The 21,284-nt window shown below is 42.7% G+C and overlaps 1 protein-coding gene across 1 annotated transcript in view; it reads right to left on the minus strand.

The window, feature by feature from the left end:
- Positions 1-17,786, minus strand: part of LOC114873794 (inactive dipeptidyl peptidase 10) — a 54,284-nt gene extending 36,498 nt beyond the window's left edge. The window contains exon 1 of the mRNA XM_046287939.1: positions 17,264-17,786. The gene's annotated coding sequence lies outside the window, so the exon portion shown is untranslated. The remainder of the gene's footprint in view (positions 1-17,263) is intronic.
- Positions 17,787-21,284: the final 3,498 nt, after the last annotated feature.

Here is a 21,284-nt window from a genome sequence, read left to right on the forward strand (position 1 = left end):
TGGTTTCCCGTCTCGTGTCGCTGAGACGCTAATTTCGCGAGCTGCCACTTTCCTCGGCTACCATTTCGCCACCATCGGTAACGCAACACCGGTACTCCGATAAGCGTTGCTTCGAGTACCTAATTCGCGACGGTAAGGTGTGTAGAAGAGGTCACCGGGTCGTGGGAGTTAAAGGGAACGAGAAGTCGTTTCGCGATACGAGCTGGTAATCCTCATGGTCATTAAGCGAGTAACGTCGTCTCTGCTGGTGACGCGAGCGGAAATCCTTTTTTCGTTTCGACTAACCTCTCGACCAGACCTTATCTGCGCTCTTTCTCTTTCCCTCGATTGGCTGCTGACTTTAAAGAGTAGCTGAGTTCGCCGTTTCGCTCTTCGTGTTACAACTGCGATCTGAGATGTTTCGCTATCGCTCTAGATGTTCTGTAGATGGAAAGAGCTGCGAAGGAGATGAAAAGTAAAAGCCAATGGGAAGAGATTGGTAGGATGATTGGGTGAAACGTGGTCGAGGCAGAAGTTATATCGAACGGAGGATGAGTGGTATTTCGTTTAAATATTCATCTGGTTGCGGACTGTCGAGCTTTGAGAATCTACTCGAAACACGCGACGAGATATGAATATTAATGGGGGGATAGGTAAAAAGTGTCGTCGGTGTACGTGTCGATTTTCATTTCTGTTAGTTATGCTTCTCGTTACGATACCGTTGATTCGGATACGGCAATTTCGTTTTATTATTCCGTTAGTTGGGACATGGTTCTCAGTCGTTCGGGAAACATGCGCTGTTTCCGTTCGAACGAAACTGTCAATTGGTGCGAGCTTGTTTTTAACCGTGAATAATTTGTCTTATTTATCTAGTGAATGTTAGTAGAGATAAAACAGACCCCTGAGATTGTGATCGATTATATATTGGAAATTTCAAAACCGATCAGACCGATGGCTTTAGGATTCGGATCAGTGTAATAGTCGATATGCGATAAAACTAGTAGTATAGGTCTATAAACAGTCAGACGAGCGCGTCGGAGCCGTGGACGGCTAGACAAGTAGAGAAGGACTATAGATAATCAGACAAGTAGACTATGGAATGACTCCATACTATTTTATTTAATACGGAGTTTTATTGATTTAAAATTAGAAAATATAAATAATTATCACAGGGATCGTGCAAAATTTTAAAAATGAAAATAATATGAAGTACAGAATTAATTTGGAATTGTGACAAGAGAGGGGATCTCTCCATGGTCCGCCGAAATATGTTACATTTCTTACATTTTTAGAAAAACGGTCAATCATTTTGTAGAGGTCAATAATTGTATAGTATAAAATAAATGATACCGCAGCTTTCTAATGAAGGCTAAAACAATACACTGAAACATATGACGTGCGGGTTGAAAATTAGCGTTAATGTTGTAGCAACATTAACGAGAACGAGTCTGCCACTAGGGAGAGATCGCAGGTCTCGAAGATGGTAATGTCGAAAGAGGGATTGTTCGAAGTTACGAGTGAAAGGCGAGAGGGAAGTGGAAATGAGAGAGGTTGCACCTGAATGTGGAATGTATGTAAATCAGGGAGGCGCGGTGATAAAAATTCACCGCTGGAAACGGCGAGTTTCTGTAATCAGCGTTATGAATCTTCATGGCAAGGTCGAAAAACCGGCTTCCCAACAGTCTTTTGAAAGCTCGAAACTTCCGTCGTTTGCATATATTAAAACGACCTCCTCGAATCACTGTTATTATTTGCTTCGAAGAAAGAAAGGAATCCCGTCGCGTTTTAATCAATGTCGAATTCTTCTAGAAATTCCAAATATTCACCACCGATAGAAAGTTGAGACTCGTTAACATTACATCAAACTTTCTTTCTTCCAATTATCATTCAGTTTCGTATCTTTGTAAAATAAAACTCCGCGCACAATCAACCACCCGTAGCTATTTTCCAATTTTCGTTTCATTTATACGATATTCACTTTCAGCTGTTGAAATTCTTCGAGGAAGTATGAACTTTCACTGAACTTCGAAATGAAGAACAGAGTTGGCTAGGAAGATTGTTTGAAAACTCAACACGACTGCGAATTAAAGAGTTTCGAGAGAAACGCTTCAAGTCAAAATGAAAATTTCAATTGAAATTTAAAAGTAGTAACGATAACACTTACGAAGGAAAGTCTGAAAATTTTTAGAATTTCCGGGAAACTGGTATGTATATTTCGACTCAGGTTTTGTTCCACCGGTACTATTAATAAACTGGGACGAAGCAATATCCATAAATTAGCATGGCCAGCGATTTTCGGCGACGATTCTTCTCTGGAGATGTGATAACAGTAGGGAGGATTGAATGGTCTCTCGGCATTTGAAACGAGGCACGAAGAACGGTGAAGGAAAGAGTGGCTTTTAGTCCGGCATAGAATCGGGGGTTGAAAAGGGGACTCGGCCAACAGAGGGCTACCAATTGAATATTCCAAGCTAGTAGATGGATGCAGGAATCGGGCTGTGCACTCCGATTGGCCGGAATTCTCGCCACCCTTGCGTTCGACCCTCCTAATCTGCATATCGAGATTTCCGTCTTGGCGAAAAGGGGGGGAGGCACCGTTCTGCCAACCCCCTCGGTACGCGTCTTTCGTGAATTGTGGAGAATCCTCGGTGGAATTACCAAGCTGGGAAAAGCGTTTCCACGGTGTTACGTTAACCTATTTGCATGAATCGCTAAAATAGTTCAACGTCGACGATTAGGTAACGATCGTTTCTTGTAGTCACTTCTAAATGGCCAAACAGATTGAGAAAAACGATATTAAAAACCGTAATAGATTTGTACAAATTTATGACTCGGTCGAATACAAGTTTTAAACAAGCGAAAACCACCCTAAGTTCACATGATGATTATTTAGGGTTCAGCTACCCTATTGAACGTTTCTGTCTACCGTGATTTATAGTTCACAGTATTGATAACATTACTTCATAAACACATCCCTATAAACCATCCCCACTTTATGTATACACAATATTGCCAATATAGATTTACCAAACTACCCTCTTAAGAATCATTGCCCGAATGCCACTTTTCAACCGCAAGGGGTAGCTCTTCGATAGTTTACGAGTTGCACAACGATGGTCAAATGATTTTCCTTATACCCTGGCAAGATTGATAAAAGGAAGTTCTATGTTGTGTTTGAATTCAAGGAACATAAACAATTGTTTTCATTTTTTATTTTTATTTTATTTTCAGACTCTGCGTAATTATTCTAAAATATACAAACTAAGGAAGACAAGTTAACTCGTGAACCCATCCAATTTACGATGAAATCACGAACTCCTGTCACGTAGTTGAAAACGTTCCCCCATGGTTTCTGTCCCCTGCCTGTACAGAATTCGTCGATTCCCTTGAATTTCTAGGTGATCGTTCTTTGCGTATGTATGAACGTAGGCCGGCTATATTTCTCCAGCCTCCACGGGATTTTAAAGATGCAGAATATCCTTCTTTCCCCGGAGCGTACGTGGTTTCACGTCGAACGTGAATATCCATCGGATAACGCCCCTTTTCAATTTCTTTTTTCTTATCATTCGTAGCAGATGTCTGATTCGATGTGTCTTTCAACCGTAGGTAACGAATCATTATATTGGAAAAAAAAGGGGTACAAAATATTTTTGTAAGTTTCTACAGATTTGCAAAGTATTTTCTCTACGTTTTCTCCTCTAAATTAATCATTTTCACATAGCTCGTTTATAACGACCCACGCTTCATTTAATTGGTTTGATATTTTCTAAAAACGAGAACGAGAATACCTTTTTACTCGAATTTCCGCAGACAGGGTCGTTCGTTTTCCATCGGACGACGGCAGTATTTCCAGCCAACTTTTCCAGGAATTCATTTTTCGTCGCATCAAAATTTTAAAGAATCCCCCGACCAGTGAACACTCCCTGCCGAAAGCTGTACGTTCCCGTAGGGATTTCTGTCCTTCGCGTCGAAGCGTCAAACCTCTCGTCAATTTGTCCCTGACTCTTCCTGCAAGGACGTCCTTCGGTTTACCACCGTGGAAGGTTGAGCTGGAAGAGCGAGATAGGAGAAAACTGCTTTCACGTGTAACGAGCTTCTCAGACGTTTCCTCCACGAGTCCCTCGTTGACCACCAGATGAAGGATAGCATTATACTTTGATCGGGCTGCTCCTCGAACACGTTTACTGTAAACGTTTCGCAACATTGGCCGCCATAAATCTTTCTTGAAATATCTCGATACGTTGACAATATTTTCGCAAAGTATTCCTCTTATATTTGCAATTAATAATTCAACCTCGGAGAGGCCGAATTTTAATTTAATTTTACATTTCATATTGTTCCCATTTTCTAAATTTTACATTGACATCAGCAATTAATTTCAAGATTCGGATTAATTACAAATTTCCACCCGTAAAACGATCGCGTTGAAGGGAAACCGGAAGTAAAATGAGACCGTTTCAAATCGACTGGATCGCGATCTCATTTCCCTTACTCGATAGGAGGGCATATCGAGGAGAGGAAAAAAAAAAAGATATTATCTTCACGAGAGGCGATGAAAACGGACAAGCGAAGGTGAGGGATGCTGAAATTGGTCCCGTGTCCTCTTCCGGTTTCAAGTATTCCACGTAATTACGAGAGCAACCTGTTCCCTTTGACGGCGCCAGTTCCCTGCCCATTCATCCTGTATGCTTTTCAATTCTCGTCACGAGGCCACTCATTTTCCTCCGTTCCTCGCTCGCCTCGCCTCGCTTCGGTTCCGCTTCCCTTTTTCGCCGGGGCTATTTTCGAACCAACCGATCCGTTCCATGGAGAACGACGATGCACGTTGGTTTCATCGAAAACGGGGCGATCGAGCATTTTTCGTACGCCTTCGTTCGAAGCAAACCCCTTTGTTGCAGTATTTTACAATCGTACAGGAAACGGTGAATTTATTTTCTCCCTTCTCTTCAATTTCGATCAGTAGCTTTTTCCATATCGATACTTTATTTCCTATCAATTTTCATTACTCGTACGCGTAAAGAACGATTCAATTATTTCCATCGAACGCGTAAATTTCGAATACAAAATGAACCTTTATCACCCTCGTTGGATGGTTTAATTAGGAAAATTTATTCAATACCTTTATATTAAATTTAATAATATTACAATGTAGAACCCAGCGTGTTCTGTACTGTACACAGAGGCGAATCGAGTAACGCGGGCACGTCGCAGCGTAGCAAGAACGCGGAAGCGGGATTGGTATACTAAATTCCCTCGGGTTGACACGTCTCGTCTTGGCCTGGTGGTGTTGGTTGCCGCATTAGCCGCGGGGGTGGAGCGTAAGCATCGCTGGGAAATGCGGCAACGTTTCTGCATTAACACACACGTACGTGTGTAGAAGCGCGCGTGATGCTTACACCGGCCGGCACCATTCTTGCGCTGCTAGCCAGTGTCCACGGTGTTCGGCGTTTTGTGGGATTAAGCTGAAGAGCTATAGGGGTCGGAATAAGCCGATTTCGAGCGCGATTGCGTATATCCTTCTTTTTCCCTCCCTCTCTGTGGGAAATTGCGAGCCAAAAGGGGTCTATTCTCTTTTTTTTTTTTTTTTATTTTGTATGGAAACTCGTACGTTCGCATCGTATATATTTTCGAACGCTTCGTATATTACCCCTGCGAATGCTCAGGAATGTTTTTGAAACAACAGTTAACTGCGATTTATGGAAGCAAACGGTCGGAATTTTTCCACGAATTATCGCCTTTCTTTTCTGCCAAGCGCAGCGAGTTAATTTCAATCCCCTGTGGATTCAGCGCGGACACGAAACCGGAGATGAGGGTTGCGGTTCGCGGATCGATCGAGAATTGTTTGCCGAATACTCGCGCGAGCCCAGTCGCGGGCTTCATTCGCTCTCTAAATATGTTGGCTAATATCGTACCCCCGTGTACCCACCATTCGCTGACTCGACCGCGAGATAGCTTGCACTTCGTTAACGTATTCACTTTTACAATTCATTTTCACAAATTGCCCCGAAACATTCGTGATTTTTCAATGAAACGTTTCGAGAGAAACGAATCAGGGTGGAAACGTTTAGTTTCTATTAGCTCGGCTGTAGAATATTACAACTACGGTCATTTACCTTCTGCAGGAAGCAACGGCTGGTTCTACTAACGCGATCCTGTTAATCAAACCTCGTTTAACTTGTATAGGTGCTCAGAAATTGAGTATCTTCGTCGCAGGCCGTTCCAACTGCATCCGCGTCTGACTTTCCGTCTTACTCTACTCGCTTGAGCGGGCGCGAGATGCCGTTTCCACCGTACTCGTCTGACAGGGCACGGTCTCGTTTCACTTAACCGAGGAAGGATCACCGCGCTACGCTTGTCTGACTAACCATTGTCTCATTCTCCTTCGCTGATCGTATTATTGTCCTCTTCCGCTTGTCTGGCCATGAATTGTCTCGTTCCACTTGATTAATTACCAATTGCCTGCTTCTACCTGATTAATCGCGCCGTTGTCTTCGACCACGATCGAAACTATTCAACTATCTTTTCAACCGGAACTGGTGTAAGTTAAATCGTATAACGAATCAACGGGAATTTCGTGAAAAGCAATTCGTCAAGCTGTACGTGTTACAACCCTGTTCTCGAAGGAGAACTCATTTCAACAAATTGCACGCTGTTATTAGAGAAACGCAGAAGTCGTTCATCACAGGATGAAGAAGGTTTAATGGCTGCTGGACGCCGGCCGCTGCCGTAATCGTCTCTTCCTGTTAACACTGCAGGGGGGTGGGCACCTCCTCCTCAGCCGGGGGCTGTTTTCTCTGGCAAAGTTTCCAGAAAGCCTGGCCACCCGTTTATATCGCGTTTGCGGTCCACCGTTGACCCCGGAACGCAGGGATGCAAAGGGCGTAAACTTAGAACCGTCAAAGTTTAACGAAGGTATTTGATAGAGCTACCGGGTCAAAATAAGCCGTTCCTCCCCTCTAATTAAGCCACGAGTGATTCGGTGCAGGATAGCCAACCCTGGGTAATTATCATTATTACCAGCCACGGAGATCTTCGAAGGGTTAAAGCTGTTTTCTAAAAAAATAATTCTTCACTCCGATACAATATATTGAAATCTTTCGAATTTCAAATGCAAATTTAGTTCTCCATGGGTGTTCGTAGAATTTTTAGTTCACCATGTGTCTGACTTAACTCGTAGACTTTAATTTCACGCTCTTGAATGTTCCTGGAAAATAGGAGGGACCAGGAAGATTCTCTTGGATAACACGCTGAATTTTACATGTAATCCACCGCAAGATTACACGCTTCTTTAACTCTAACGAAGATGGCTGACTGTTTTACATTCGAAACACTAAGAAAGTCATTTAGACGTTGAAAATCCTGATACAAGTAAATTATGTAAATGACTGTATGACTGGCTCGAGGGTAACTAAAAAGACGAATTCTTTTATCATTTTTATGCTGAAGATTCAAATTGAAGGGTGCCAATTCGTGTACGAAAAGACGATGTATATCTGGGGCCATTAGGCTACCTGAGAAACCGTTACAGTCGATGCCGCGCTCAAGAGAAAGATAATCCCTTTTGATAAACACTCGGATTATCGGCGAGCGCCGACAGACGTGTCGAAGCGCAACCTCGTCTTCAGTCGTTCTTGAGCCTTCCTCAAGACAGCACACGATCGGAAAGCCATCTAAACGGGGTTTATTATATTCTAGGAGTTTAATTACAGAATTTATTATACGTATACTGCAAATCGATTGGATATATAACGTATTCATCTCCCCCTGACACACATAGACTAAAAAATTTACCACCAAAAAGAAGAAAGAGTTTCCTATGTTCTCGCGTTAAATAATTATTTATAAAATCAAACGAGAAACAATATTTCTTACGCGAGTTAATGAAGCTTGTATTTGTTCGTTAGAGGCGCGAGGGTTGGGAAAAAGTAATAATAATAATAAAAAAAAAAGAAAGCGAAAACTGTTTTCAGCAGCTGCGCCTGTGGACGTTGGCGAGGTTCGTTGGTACGAGGGGGCGTCAGGGTAAATCACCCTCTCCTAATTAACCTTTTCACTCGACGATGAGCACTCGACTTCGAACGGTGGTGAAACAGTGAAATTCCTCGGCGAAAAATTCACTCGTCGGCCAGGCTGTTATTCAAATGAGAAGGGTCGGAATTAAGCTAACCCCCGGCTGCCACCCCTCGTAATTAACCCTTCCACCGTGCTACGAAGAAGAAAGTTCTTACCTTCAAAGGGAAACCGGTGAGTTTGCCTCGATACATATGCATCAGCGGGTGAACTTCACGTGTTTCAGTCAATTTTTAACAGAAAATAAAAAAAGAAATAAAAACACCATCCCCTACCGAGGGGGTTTTAAAGCAGGTTTAAAAAGGCGGCTAAGAAAATTCGCACAGAGAGAGAAACGAGTTTTCTCGCGTTGCATTTGAAATTAGGACTGTAAACTCGCGGAATTAACGCCTTTGTAAACTAGCAACACCATTCTTCCTATTGTCCGTGTCTCTTTCTTTTCGTACGGGGGTGTGATTGCGATGCTTTATTCCCGGTCGGTAGAAAGAATATCAACGAAGGATTTTCTTTTTCTGGTAACAGCTTCGCGTCGCTAGAATTATTATTTCTCATTTTTTCCCCCCTCTACCTTGACAATTTATCACGTAACATCGTATCCACAGCATCAGTTTCATACGTTCAGTGAGTAATTTCAGGTGGTTCTCGTTACATCGATCATCGTCTATAATATCTCAAATTCAATGACGATGTGAAAATTTCAGTATTTTCTTATTAATCCCTCAGACAGTTAAGTCGGATGAATCGTAATGTGAATCGGTATCTCAATTAAAGTTTGATCTACCGGTGTTTAATTGAAAAGAATTTGATACGCTAGAAAATAATATTTAAAGAAATACTGTAAATATATAATAATTGTCGCAGTGATCGAAGGTTAAATAATGTCAGATTAAATTCAATATTATTTCACTCGTTTACTCTGATCTCATCCCAGTTATTTGTTTGCTTACAAGCGACTATACTCTACTTCCGTGGAAAGTGTTTCAACCTTCCTGTCTGATTCTACTTATCAGATCACCCCTCGCTGTTGCTTCTTGGCGGGCCTGTTGCAATCCTCTCCTATTTCCAAGGATCCAATTATCCATTTCATAATATCCTTTATCATCGAATCGTATAAATGACGAATAAAATCTGAGCTACATTGACGATACAAAAATTTCACTTCACTGTTAGGCCGCGTCTGATTTGATTCGTTCTTATTACGCTCGTTTAGCTGAGAATCAACTCAGCCGGTTCTCTGCTTATATTCAGTTATGCTCTACTTCCTTGGAAAGTTTTCCAACCTTCCTGCCAGGCAAATACTATCTAATTCTAGTTATCAGATCAGCAAGCTCGTTAATGTTTCTTGACGAACAAATTGCAGACCCGTATTAGCTTCTGTAGATTTCGTTTAATTTTATCATCAAATTAATCTTCGTATCAACGATTCGTCGAAACGTTATCCTCACCTTTTCTACGACCGTCTAGACTAATTATCGACACGAAAATTCCGCTTGCGAGGTGGCAAACGAATGCAAGACGTTGCGCAAACTTAAAAAGCAGTTCGCCAGCCGAGAAACCTTGCCAATCTAAATAACCACAATGGTGGCGCGACAAGTTTCCCATCAGATTCAATTATTTGCGTTATGCCGATGTATTCTAGAGCGGCTGTGTACCCTGCTATGCAAATGCGTAACTCGTGGGAGCATGCAGGGTAAACGGAATTACGTCTTCGGCTCGGATTAGCACACGCGTTCTCTGTTACGGGATTGCTTTCGGTTACTCGCATTTCGCTACCCGATTAAAAAGTAATCAAAATTTTGGTCCGCCGGAATTTTCGTAGTCGTCAAATAGTTGCTGCCCCTATCCTCAAATTTTGAAAAGAGAAGAATGTCAATTGGAACGATGGATTCATTTAACGATAGCCGTAAAGAGTGTGGAATGCCAGAATGATGTCGCAGGCGAGAGACACTAATTCCTGGTGAAATTCAGGGCGTTCCTTCTGCGACTACGACGACGACGGCTGGGCTGGGGTATAAGTAAATTACAGGCTTACAATTAGTGTTAGAATTAGAGTTGTACCGGGGTGAAACAACAAAGTCGACACCCTAAGTCACGTGTTTTCCCCGAAATGAACAACTACATTTCTTATCTTTAGCTGAAATACGATGGGAGATTTATTTTTCTTTGAAAAAAAAATTGTTTTCATAAAAGTCTGTTTAATTCACTGACGAAACATGATGAATCTCAATGAAATTGAGCTTTAGTATCCGTGGATTTTGTAGAGTAGACGGGATATCCGTGAGGGAAATTAATTTTATACCCTCAAGCTTTTTCCAACCCCTATCGTTCCGACACGACCGACCATCAACCCTCTAATTTCTCCGTTCATCTGGGCCGCTGCACCTTGCTGAAGATTCTTAAGAAATATCGGAACTTATTAAGCGAAAAGCTCCTCGGTATGAATCTGATACAGAGCCCCCGACGAAGATTATAAACCGAGAACTGGCGAAAAAAATGTGCGACAAAAAAGTGAAAGACGAGATAAAAGTTCGTTTCATCTTTGTCGTACATTCAAGAGGGGGGTACTTTAATATAAATTCAAATATTGATTCGAACAGGGAGGATTCGAGATTAAAAGAGGTTTCTCTGTGAGAAATAAAGATGACGACTTCCGGTACCTGGGGGCTCGGGGGAGAAGGAATTTCAGGTAAGAAACAAGCGTTCCAGAAATGGGTGCTTGATACCGCCTTCGGTTAGTCGAGTAATTCCAGCGTTATTTAAATCAGGAAGGTGCAAAATAGAGAGAACGGAAGAGCCATTTCCCAGGATACGGAAGAGCGTTTCTTTCGACGAAAGAAAAAATTAATGAGACTTTCTTCTTCCTCTCCTCGACGACTTACCTTTTTCATTCGTTAAAACGTAACGAAGAAGGTAGAATTATTGATTACGATTTTGTTCGACTAATAAATCTTTGGGAAAGTTGGAAATTAGACCGGGGGGTTAGAAGGTCTCCGCTCGATTTCGTGTCCGGTGAGAATCGTTAGGTGATAAATCAGAAATAAGAAGAGGAAGAGGAAAATGTGGATGCGGCCAAGGAGAACATAGGCGTGTAATAGGATTTGTGGTTAGCCTGGTCGGCTTGTGGCCACACACCGACCGGCACACAGGGACAAAGTTAGCCCTGTTTTAACCGCAACAATCTACCTTCCTTCCCTTTTCCGCCCAGTAATTGCTTGAACAATAATAATTCTCTCCTTAAACGTCGTCACGCCTCTCTTTAACGAATGTCATCTACTTTCCTTCGAAAAACGATCGTTCCGTTTGTTGCGGCTCGAACGAGTGAAAATAAGGAAGATTTATCAGAGGGTGAACCTGTCGCAGTAGTAATACTCGTTTTTGCTCGGGCAAGCAGAATTTTGATTTTTCCCGTGTTCGAAATTGAAATCGAACGATTTCTGAAGTCGACTGGCTAGGTTTCGCTGACGAGTCCTATTTCATGCTAGAACGTCTAACGTGTCTGACCAAGCATCGATGTATTCCACTCGAACTGCAACACTTGAGAGTTCTCCAAGAAAACTAGCCAAGTGCTTTCGCCTTTTGGCTGTTGACTAAGCTTCGAGCAACATCTTGACAGCGACAGAAGTGTGTCACGTTTATGGAATCAGCATCGAATCGATGCAACCAGACGATTGCCTTCGAAGTTGTTGGTATTTCTTAGAAGGAAACTGTCGAGCACGATTTCAACGAAATAATATTTTAATAATTATTAATACTCTTGGAGAATAAAGCTTTCCATTCCTTTATCATTACAGTGAGGAAATTTTCAATCCGTTATTTTGATAAAATTTCGACGGAAATTGTCGGTGAACGAAAGAGGGAGTGAAATGAAAAACGTGTACAGAAAATTTCTATAGAAAAGCGTACATAGCCGGCAACTGGTGGTCCGTAATCCGGGTCGCGATATAATCCTTTGAAAAACAGGTGGACGAATTGCAAATTGCAATAGAAAGGTGATCAGCAGGATGAGTCACGGGAATTTTACTGATTTTTTGTACGCGGACAGACGTGTCCCTTGATGAATGCGTTCAATCGTGTCCGATTCAGGTGCAACGGACTCATTTCACACGCGTTCCATTCGATCGTTAATTAAACATGAACAATTCGCTTCGTTTAACACCTTTTGTTCTATTTTCAAACGAATCATTTCGCGACTCGCCATGGAAAATATCTCTTTAAATTTTGCAACTTTTGAAGAAATCTAGAAATCGGTAAAAAAGTTAGAGATTCAATCACTGTAGAAAGTGAGGAAAGGAGAAAGTTAGATTGTCCTGGAACCACCGGCTGCACGTTTAAGCTAATCGGATCATCCGCGATAAAACCATTCGAATAACTCCTATCTTCATTAGAAATCTGTCTAATGTAATTAGAAAAAGAACAATCAATTTGAATGCAGATTTCCAAAAATAATGGAAACCAGAAATTTGATTCGCTGTTCATGAAACATAGATTTTTAACAAACTCGCGGACTCTGCTTCGGATCGTTGGATTTGTGGAAATAGGTTCCCCGACAATTTTGAGCTCGATAAAGGAGCAGTGGAATGCGATTAATACCGCGCCGATTAAAAGAGACGAAACACGAGTCAGAGGAGTAATAGATCACGCACGGTTGGCCAATTTTAATAACCGGTGCACCGCCGTTTGAGGTGTTCCATGGAAATATCCCCTTGGCACCGATTAAAATTGTCCACGAGTCAGCTCGAAAATCGTCGAGTTTTCGATGGGTGAAGAGCGCCGGTCTCTTTGGAAGACGAGTTTATTGGACAACGCGTGGCAGACTCGAAATATTAAATCGAAATTCGATTATCAAACCGGCGTCGTTCGGCTTCCGGTCTTCCCTCGATCGGTTCCATTGTCCAAAACAGCAGGAGGAGAGCATACTTTCTTTCTTCTTTTTATTCGATTCTTCCGGGAGGCTCCAGCTCCTTTGTACCCGTGTTTACGTTTGTTCGAGCCTTTGTACGATCCTCGGTGGGCCACTTTTTCATAGTACCCATGTTTGAGAGTAATTTATTTTTGAATTGGTTAAATTTGCAGTTCAAAGAAGGAGGGTTGTCGCTTTCGAAGAGATGCTGCAGGTGGTCGATGTACTTCGTAGAATTTGGTCAGACGTACAAACAAGGGTGGATCGGTACGATTAAAAAAACTGGGATGGAAATAAAAATGGAAGGGGGTTGAAATTCTAGTCCGAGGAGAGAATGGATGGTCGCGTTATTGTTGACCGACTAAAAAATGACCACCTCGTGTTTTCGGTAATAATGCGCGATGCCGCCGTGTCAATTTGCAGTAAATCATCGTTAATTAAATCGTATCGTGGTTCGGTAATTAACGAAGCTACGACTGTACGGTTAACTTGAACGAAGTTTTCCAATACATTGTTCCTTTCCTCGAAAAAGAAGTAACAAATATGTAGAAGGGAATGTTAAGAAAAATTTCAATTGATAAACAAAATCATTGGGTGAGCCACACCCAGTGAAATTATGAATGATTTTTCTCAACGAACATGAAGAATAACGATATAAGGGGGGAGGAGTAAAATAAAAGGTATAGACAACGTTGGCCTCGGATAAGATTTTCCTGCGGGAAAAATTGAATCGTTATCATGAAACCGCAACCGGCTAAGGCTGACGCGTGCGGTTTTGTTGCTCGTGCTGGCTTATGACAGAACTATCGATCCCACTACTGGTCCAACTCGAACTTTTCCTCTTCGTATTCACCCCCTCTGGCCCCCTTCCTCTATCCTAAATTCCACCCTCTCCCTTGTTCCACCCTGATCTCGTGCGTGAAATACACTCGGAAAGGATGGAAAGGGATTTCGTTACGCGGCTGAAACCGCGTCTCTCTCCGATGAATCGCGTTATTTCGATAATCGATTCCCTTCTCCCGCGACGACCTATTATTTCGAAGTTTGATCGAGTTCGGGATTAATGATTTCATCGATGGCCGGGGGTGCACGGGTGGCCGAAAAATCGAACATTCATTAAACTTACATCGTCGCGCGATTCAAAATGATAATCCCGTTTCGAAGGAACTAGCTGAAAATTGTACATTAGGAAAATGGTTCGCCAGTTAGCGAGATTCATCGCTTTGCGAGGTGTACTTGAAGACTGTACGTGAGATACATAAATGTTTCGATACGCCGGATGCATTGAAACTAATGAAGCGACGGTACGTTAACGTTAATTGCCTTGCATCGATGATACTGCAATCGGTGTGGAATAAATTAACACCTTCTCTAACGGTGTCACGCGTGGATCACGATGATATGATTTCTGATCTGTGACAACCGTTTCACCTAGAAAGGGGTGAAAATTGAACTGAAATCACCGTACGATTTTCTATTATAATTTATTAGAAAATGGTGTTGTTAAGTTTCACGAATTTTTCATCTGGTAACAGCGAAAAATTATTCAGATCTGAAGTAATTTTTTGGAACATCGATCGGATCAGTGATATCGGGCAAAATGCCTGATCGCTTTTGCATCCGCGGTGAAACGAACGAAATCAACATAGCCCAGCTCTCTCTCTCCGCCAGATAACACCGCGTTAACGAGCTCTAATTCGCTGTAATCCTGAAAGCAGCAAATTGAAAGCGAGCAGAGACGGCTATCTTCTATTCAGGAGCTTTTCCACCCAGGATTCTCGGCTAGGGCACCCGGACAATGAGGACAAGGCGGAAAAAGTAAAACGAGAAATGGAATCGAGCTAGGGTATGCAAAAAAACGCACGGCTAATTTGCAAAACAGTCAGCAACCGTCTCATTCCGACGGTAAAATAAATTCCTTTTTCAATTCTGAAACGACGACAAGAAACTTGATCATATTTTAAACTGCAACCTATGATACCCGGGTCTCGGTTTTGTTTCCTTGACAATTTTTACAAACATTTCAACCTTACCCTGAATACATTTTCAAATATATTTATAATGGATTAAGTCGAAATTGAATTTGAGGAATGAATAACCCGATGTTGTTAGTCGAACAGAAACTTGGTTAATTTTTCATTTCCTGATCGCAGGGATAGCTCGTTAAGGTTCGATCTTATTTCTGAAGCGCAGAGGAGCTTGGAAAATGACTATGGTGTTCGATTAATCGACGTACTTGTACGACTAATCGAATGAAACCATCGATAGATGCAACCTTGTTATCCCCTTGTTTCCCTCATTTTTATCCTCGCCTCGTTATAAAGTAAGTGTTATCAGGAAATTTTCGAGCGATTATAATATCGTTCGAAGCTATGGTATTTACTAAATAACATTTATTTTTTATTTTCAACTATTTCAAACGAAATTGACGAATCGTATCGTCGTTCGGTTGGGGAGCGATTCGTCGCGGGTTTCTTTAAATTCACGAATTAACCTGGCTACCGTTGCCTACGGCCTCAAATTTAATTAGAGTTTTACTTGGTCGCCGACTTTAAATTCCATTCGAATTCCATTAGCCGCTTGAAAACAACTTTACGCGCTATTGTCGTTGTGTTTGGTTGTATTAAATTCCACGGGTTCCGACTCGAAACTTTGCGCGAATTGTGTATGAATTTGTTGTTATTCGTTGGATACGAGGAATCCTTTCGAGCTCGAAACTTCAACCTAGGAAAATATTATTTCTCGAAGAAGAAACTCGCCGAACTTTTTCTCGTTTGATCCATTCGAGTGCAGGAATCGTTGAGGATACTAAGGCAAAGAAACATCGAAAGCCTAAACGCGGTGCGTTGTACGAGATACAATTCTCAAGATCGTGAACGGCAAATCGGGCGTAAAATTAGCACGGAACACGCTCGGTTCATTCGCTAAAAACCTTTTAAACACCGGCTGGATACCGAGAATGCTTTTCTCCGCCGACTGAATCGATCCCTGGCCTCTGTTGAATGGCCGCGAAACGGTAATCTGCTCGTAAATGCTGGAAGTTCGCGATCAAAACAGAAAAGGGATAGCAGCGTGAACGGAAATGCTGGAACTTCTGTTACCAGAACAAAGAGAGAGAAAATGTATACGGGGATGAAAAGGGGTGGATGCGTATAAAGCTGCTGCTTCGGTTCGGTTTTTATACCTCCGTATAAAAGAATAATTTATCGATAAAACGATAATTCGTGACACAATGGATCGTTCGATCAAAAACGTCGGAAAACAAATTCCTGATTCCTGAAATATATATTCGGTGACTTATAAATAGCAACGTCTCCTCGTGTGTATCTTGATCGTAGGACACAAACACGATGAGTCGTTAAAAATAAATTCACGGTCTGTTGCGTGAACGAGGAGGATTTTCGTTAGGGCCGCGAGTAGGTCGACCGGAAGCGATTTTTCCATGCTCATCGCCGACTCTTCCGCTTCGAAATCCCTTACGAAATCGCTTCGTAAACTGGCTAACCTGCTTACGTGTCCCTCGAGAATCTAAAACTAAAATCTACATTTCGTATCATTCTTCTGTTATGTAAACTCGGATCCGGGAAATGTGTCACTCGAACGCGATTGAAAAATGTTTGAAATATAATTAGAGGATTCTTCCTGTTATATAAACGTGGATCGAAGAAATTTTCGTTTAAGAGCCACGGAAGGATGTTTGAATACGGGGAAATCAATAACCGAGTTCATTGTCGATAGATTTTGTTTACTATTGATGATTTTTCAAGACAGCTATCTTCACTGTGGAACTTCGGTCATTACGAATCACTTTGTTACCACGTCGGAATATAAAAATTCTACGCGTGTCTCGCTGTAAAAGGGAAGCGAGTATATCCACTTGAAGCGTGAGATCCTGAAGTCTTAACAGAGCAACGAATACTCTTGATGGTATTCAGTGAAATTCAGTCTGCGATGTCGCGTTGATTCCAGGTTAAAAAGTAATCGAATTTTCCAAACAACACAGTCATTGGAAAGGCACACGTGTTTGAAAATAGATACATCGATAGAAGGAGAAAGGTAGAGAAAGGTAGACCGAAAGGTTCGAGATCCTTCAAGAACCTTTGAAGAAACTCTAACCTCGCACGAGGACATCAGGAACGTTTCATCGATCTTATTAATTATCTTCGAGCGGTCATCTTCTGCATTGTCGAAGCAGATCGACCGTGTCCTGTAGGAGGCGTAACGAAAACACTGACCCAGGATACCCATTCGTACATCGGTATCCATCGAGATGGGTGGGTAGAGGAAGTGAAATAAGAAAATTGCTTCTCTTACCTCAACAGAGGCGACCAGAAGGACAGGGATGCTGGACGATCCTGGCTACCTCGAGGGAAGCTCGCCCGGGCGGCATGGCTCCCACCTCTTCGCTCTGTGATCCTCCCGGTTGCTGCCCGGCAGGGTGTCCTTCCTCTTCCGTTCGTCCTGTCTGTTTCCCGCTCGATTCACACCTTAGTCACGATCAAAAATAACGATCGTCCACGTGAAATGGGTACACCAGTTGGATAAGTCGCACCAATTGAGAGGTCCTACGCGGCAGGACCTCGCCGAGTGTCACGACAACGCATCACATCCGTCGAGGACGATTCTCATCCCGAGTCAACGATCACTTGGGTCGAACGAAGGCTTTCGGTGAGGTCGTTGGGATTACCGGGTCGGTGACTAGTACACTGCTGGATCGTGGATAGAGAGAGAGAGAGAGAGAGAGAGAAAAAAAAGGACGATGGTCTCTGGGGGATATCGTGGTCGACTGTCGAACAGGATCGGAGAAAAGAGAGCAGAGAAAGCTAGGCACAGGACACGATGGCCCGGCCACTGCGCCGGCACTGAGGCTACGCCGCAGCCTCGCTCTCCTGCTACCCTCCCGAACCCCTCTTCCGCTATCTCTCTCGCTCCAACCCCTTCTGCTGCCTTTTCTTTCTTACTCCTCGCGATCGAATCTCTCTTTCTCTTTCCAATCGCCCTGTACGCATCTGTCTCACCCGTTACACCCCTCCGACCGTACCTTTCTCTTTCTCTCTCTCTGTTTTGGGACCTCCGCTGGCAACCACCTAACCTCTCCCTCTCGTGACACGCGCCCTCTTCGTCGACGCAGTTTCACATCCTTCTCTTTCCGCCCGTTGCATCCCTCTCGCTTTCTCGATGCTTCTTTCTTGATCGGGATAGAGGTGCTCGTGTTTTCGAACACCCTCCTCTACCACCTCTCCTCTGCCCTTTTCTTGAGTACTCCGCTTTCTATTCCAAATACTGCGCTACTTTCATCTGGTGGTGGGGGTGCTTTCTTTGATCGTCATCTCCCTTGTTCTTTGGTATTCCGTTTGGGTTGTCGGTTTCGAAGGACTGTTTCTAATTCCGTTCCTTCGCGAGAGTCTGATTTTCTCCAACGGTGTTTGCTTACGTTGAATGGGGTGTAATGGTCCCACGCGAAACCCTGCGACCCCCTATCAACCATCGAGCGAAGAAGGGTAGTTAACATTTGAACCAGTTAAAAGGATCAAGTATTTAGAATTTAAAAGAAAATACATTTTCCTTCTCTTTTCTTTCTTTTTTAATCAAATCCTGAAAGTTCAGTACTGAATCATCCCCCTCGCAGCATAATTCCATTTCTCAATGTCGACTGTTATTGACTTAATTTTTCCTTATTAATGCTCCACATATTGTTCATTGTCAGTGGGAATATTAAAATTTACATACTCGGTAATGTATTCGGTGGACCTTGAGGTTGCGACAGAGTCTCATTTTCATTTTCTTATATTCTTCTTTGGATACTGAATTTTCTTTCCACAAAGTGTACCCGCTTTTTCAACAATTTCCAAAATGCGTCCTTCACCCTTCAGCCATTGCTGCCTCCCCTTTCCTTTCCGTCTTCCTCCCATCTTTGATCTCTGTTCCTTTCTTTTTGTATTCAAACTGTTCGCGATTTCTTCCCGATATGTACTCGGCACACAACTGCCACCGTTTATTTCTGCGTTTCAACGTTCCTTCGAATTTTATTTTTACCCCGGCTTCTCGATTTCGCTCGACACTCGAACGGTTGACCACACTGTTTACAATGGAACAAGGTATTTCTGTCCGACGATTTTCTCCTTGTTTTTGATCGGACCTCTTTTTTATCACCGCACTCGTGATGTTTATGCGAATGGACGCGAATGCTGAAAGAGAAAATACTCTCCGGTTGACATTCCGATGTTCATATAACTGAAGCAGATCGATTGAGATCGTGGACGATGAAAAATAAAATAAAATAAAATAGAAGAAGAATGGAAGAAAAAAAATAGAAGGATGTAGTCAAAAAAGGGGTGGCCTTCGGGGGGTGGCGATATACACGTAGCATAGAAATCTTGATTTGCGGCACGGTCGCATTGTTATGCTAATAATATTCCGCCGCGGGCTGCGATAAAGGTTTTCACGAGTCGAGCCGCGAGTTTCCTGGCAATCGCATCACAGATGACAATAAAGATAGACGATGGGCGAAAATAGGGAATCCGTGCTTCATCGAAACAGCTAGCAACCGAAATGTCGGGCCCAACAGTCACGTAAATCGAACTTGAACCCTCTCTGCCAGTGCAATTTATGGTGATTCGAAGTGGTATCTGTCCGTCAATTTCCACGGTTAAATTGTCCCCTTCGTTCGTCGTAATTACATTCCTTTTTATCCTCGAGGATCAAAAAATACCGATTTTCGAAGGAAACATTTTCATTCGCCTTTCTAACTTGCGAGCCTCGAACTCGATTGCCCACGCGTGAGAATATCAATTTATTCATGAACTTTTGAATACGAGCGTCGGAGCTTGGACGTTTTCACCGGTTCGCTTGTTCGGTCACGCAAAATGAAAAGTCGAGGCATCGATTCCTGTACACCGGCAATCTGGAGACGTTGCATGCGAATCCTTGACTCCGACGACCTTTCCGCTTCCGAGGTCAAGGACGTCAGGTGCGAAGGATTAATCGCGCGCGAAAGTTCGCGGCCGAAGGTTCCAGCGATATCGCTGGAAGGTTGTAGATCGAGCAACGAGATCAAGGAAAAAGGTCTCGATGATAATTATTCTGCGAAAGTTTTCTTTTATTCGGAGAGAAGATAGAAAGAGTTTCAAATGACTTTGGCAACTTTTTCTTTTTTTTTCCAACGATCCATTTTTCACCAGCGGAAATCGAACGGGGCGTCGAATTTCCGTGACGAGGATCGAGCCTCGATTCTCCATGGGATTAAATTTCAATGGGATCCGTGTCGCGGTTATTCGAAACTCGCGTGTGTTTTCGCGAGAACGGAAAGCCAACCCTGGAATTTCACTCCCTTAACGCTCGGAGAATTCGCCAATGGAACGGCTGCTTCGTTAACCCAAAAGTTGTATATTCGAAAAAAATTTATAACGGAATTATTCAACTAAGACAGAAAACATCTTACGCTTTGAAAATTATTAATGTTAAAGAGGCTGTAGTGAGAAATAGTTGACTGTAAGTCTGCCACGTTTAAGATATTTCGCGACGCTCTTTTCGGGGAAGAAAATAACATCTTCAAGGGGTTGAATTCCCGCACGAAGATGGAAATAGGTAGAAATATTTGCGGGGAGAGAAAAGATGAAAGCGCAGAAAGCAGAGAAACGGTGAAACAAAGAACCTCATCTTTCTTTCCCCGGTTGCTCGCCTTATTTTATTTTCGCCTGAAACAAGGTACACGAAGGTTTAGCGAGGAAACGTCTAATCCGTCTTTTTTCTCTTCGTCGACGGCCGTTTTTGACGATGGACGGCGTGCAGGCAAGTGGAAGTAAATTTGCAAAAATCGCTGGGTAAACCACACCGGAAATGCGATTTCGTTGCTGCGAATCTACGGGGTTTAACGATGACAAAAAAAAAAGATAATGGAGGTCAGTGAGAAATTAACGAGAACAATAGAATGGGTGGATTCGCGTTACGAGATCGTCCTGTCGAAGCTGACTGTAAAATATATATTTTACAATCGGCCGCTAAAATGTTCGCCCCGAACGATTTTTCAATTAATCCGTCGACCGTTGTCGGCGTTGACCTTTTCCGCTATCTCCAGCCAGCGATGAAAAAAAAAAGAATTCATGCACTGAATTCGACAAAATTTTTTCGACTGCTTTTCATACCGTGACGAACATTTTTGAGTGAATTTCGTATATGGAGATGTTGCTCGTGGAAAAAATAACTTTTCTCCCATACACGCCTGTGAACCCTCCGTTTTCGTTTCAATCTATATTTTGTAATAAATACGTTAGATCAATAATTTCATTAATTACAATGGTTCGCTCGGAGTCTTTAAATCTTAATGGCGAACGTG

The sequence above is a fragment of the Osmia bicornis genome, chromosome 11 (assembly GCF_907164935.1).
Source record: "Osmia bicornis bicornis chromosome 11, iOsmBic2.1, whole genome shotgun sequence".
NCBI classification, from domain to species: Eukaryota; Metazoa; Arthropoda; class Insecta; order Hymenoptera; family Megachilidae; genus Osmia; species Osmia bicornis.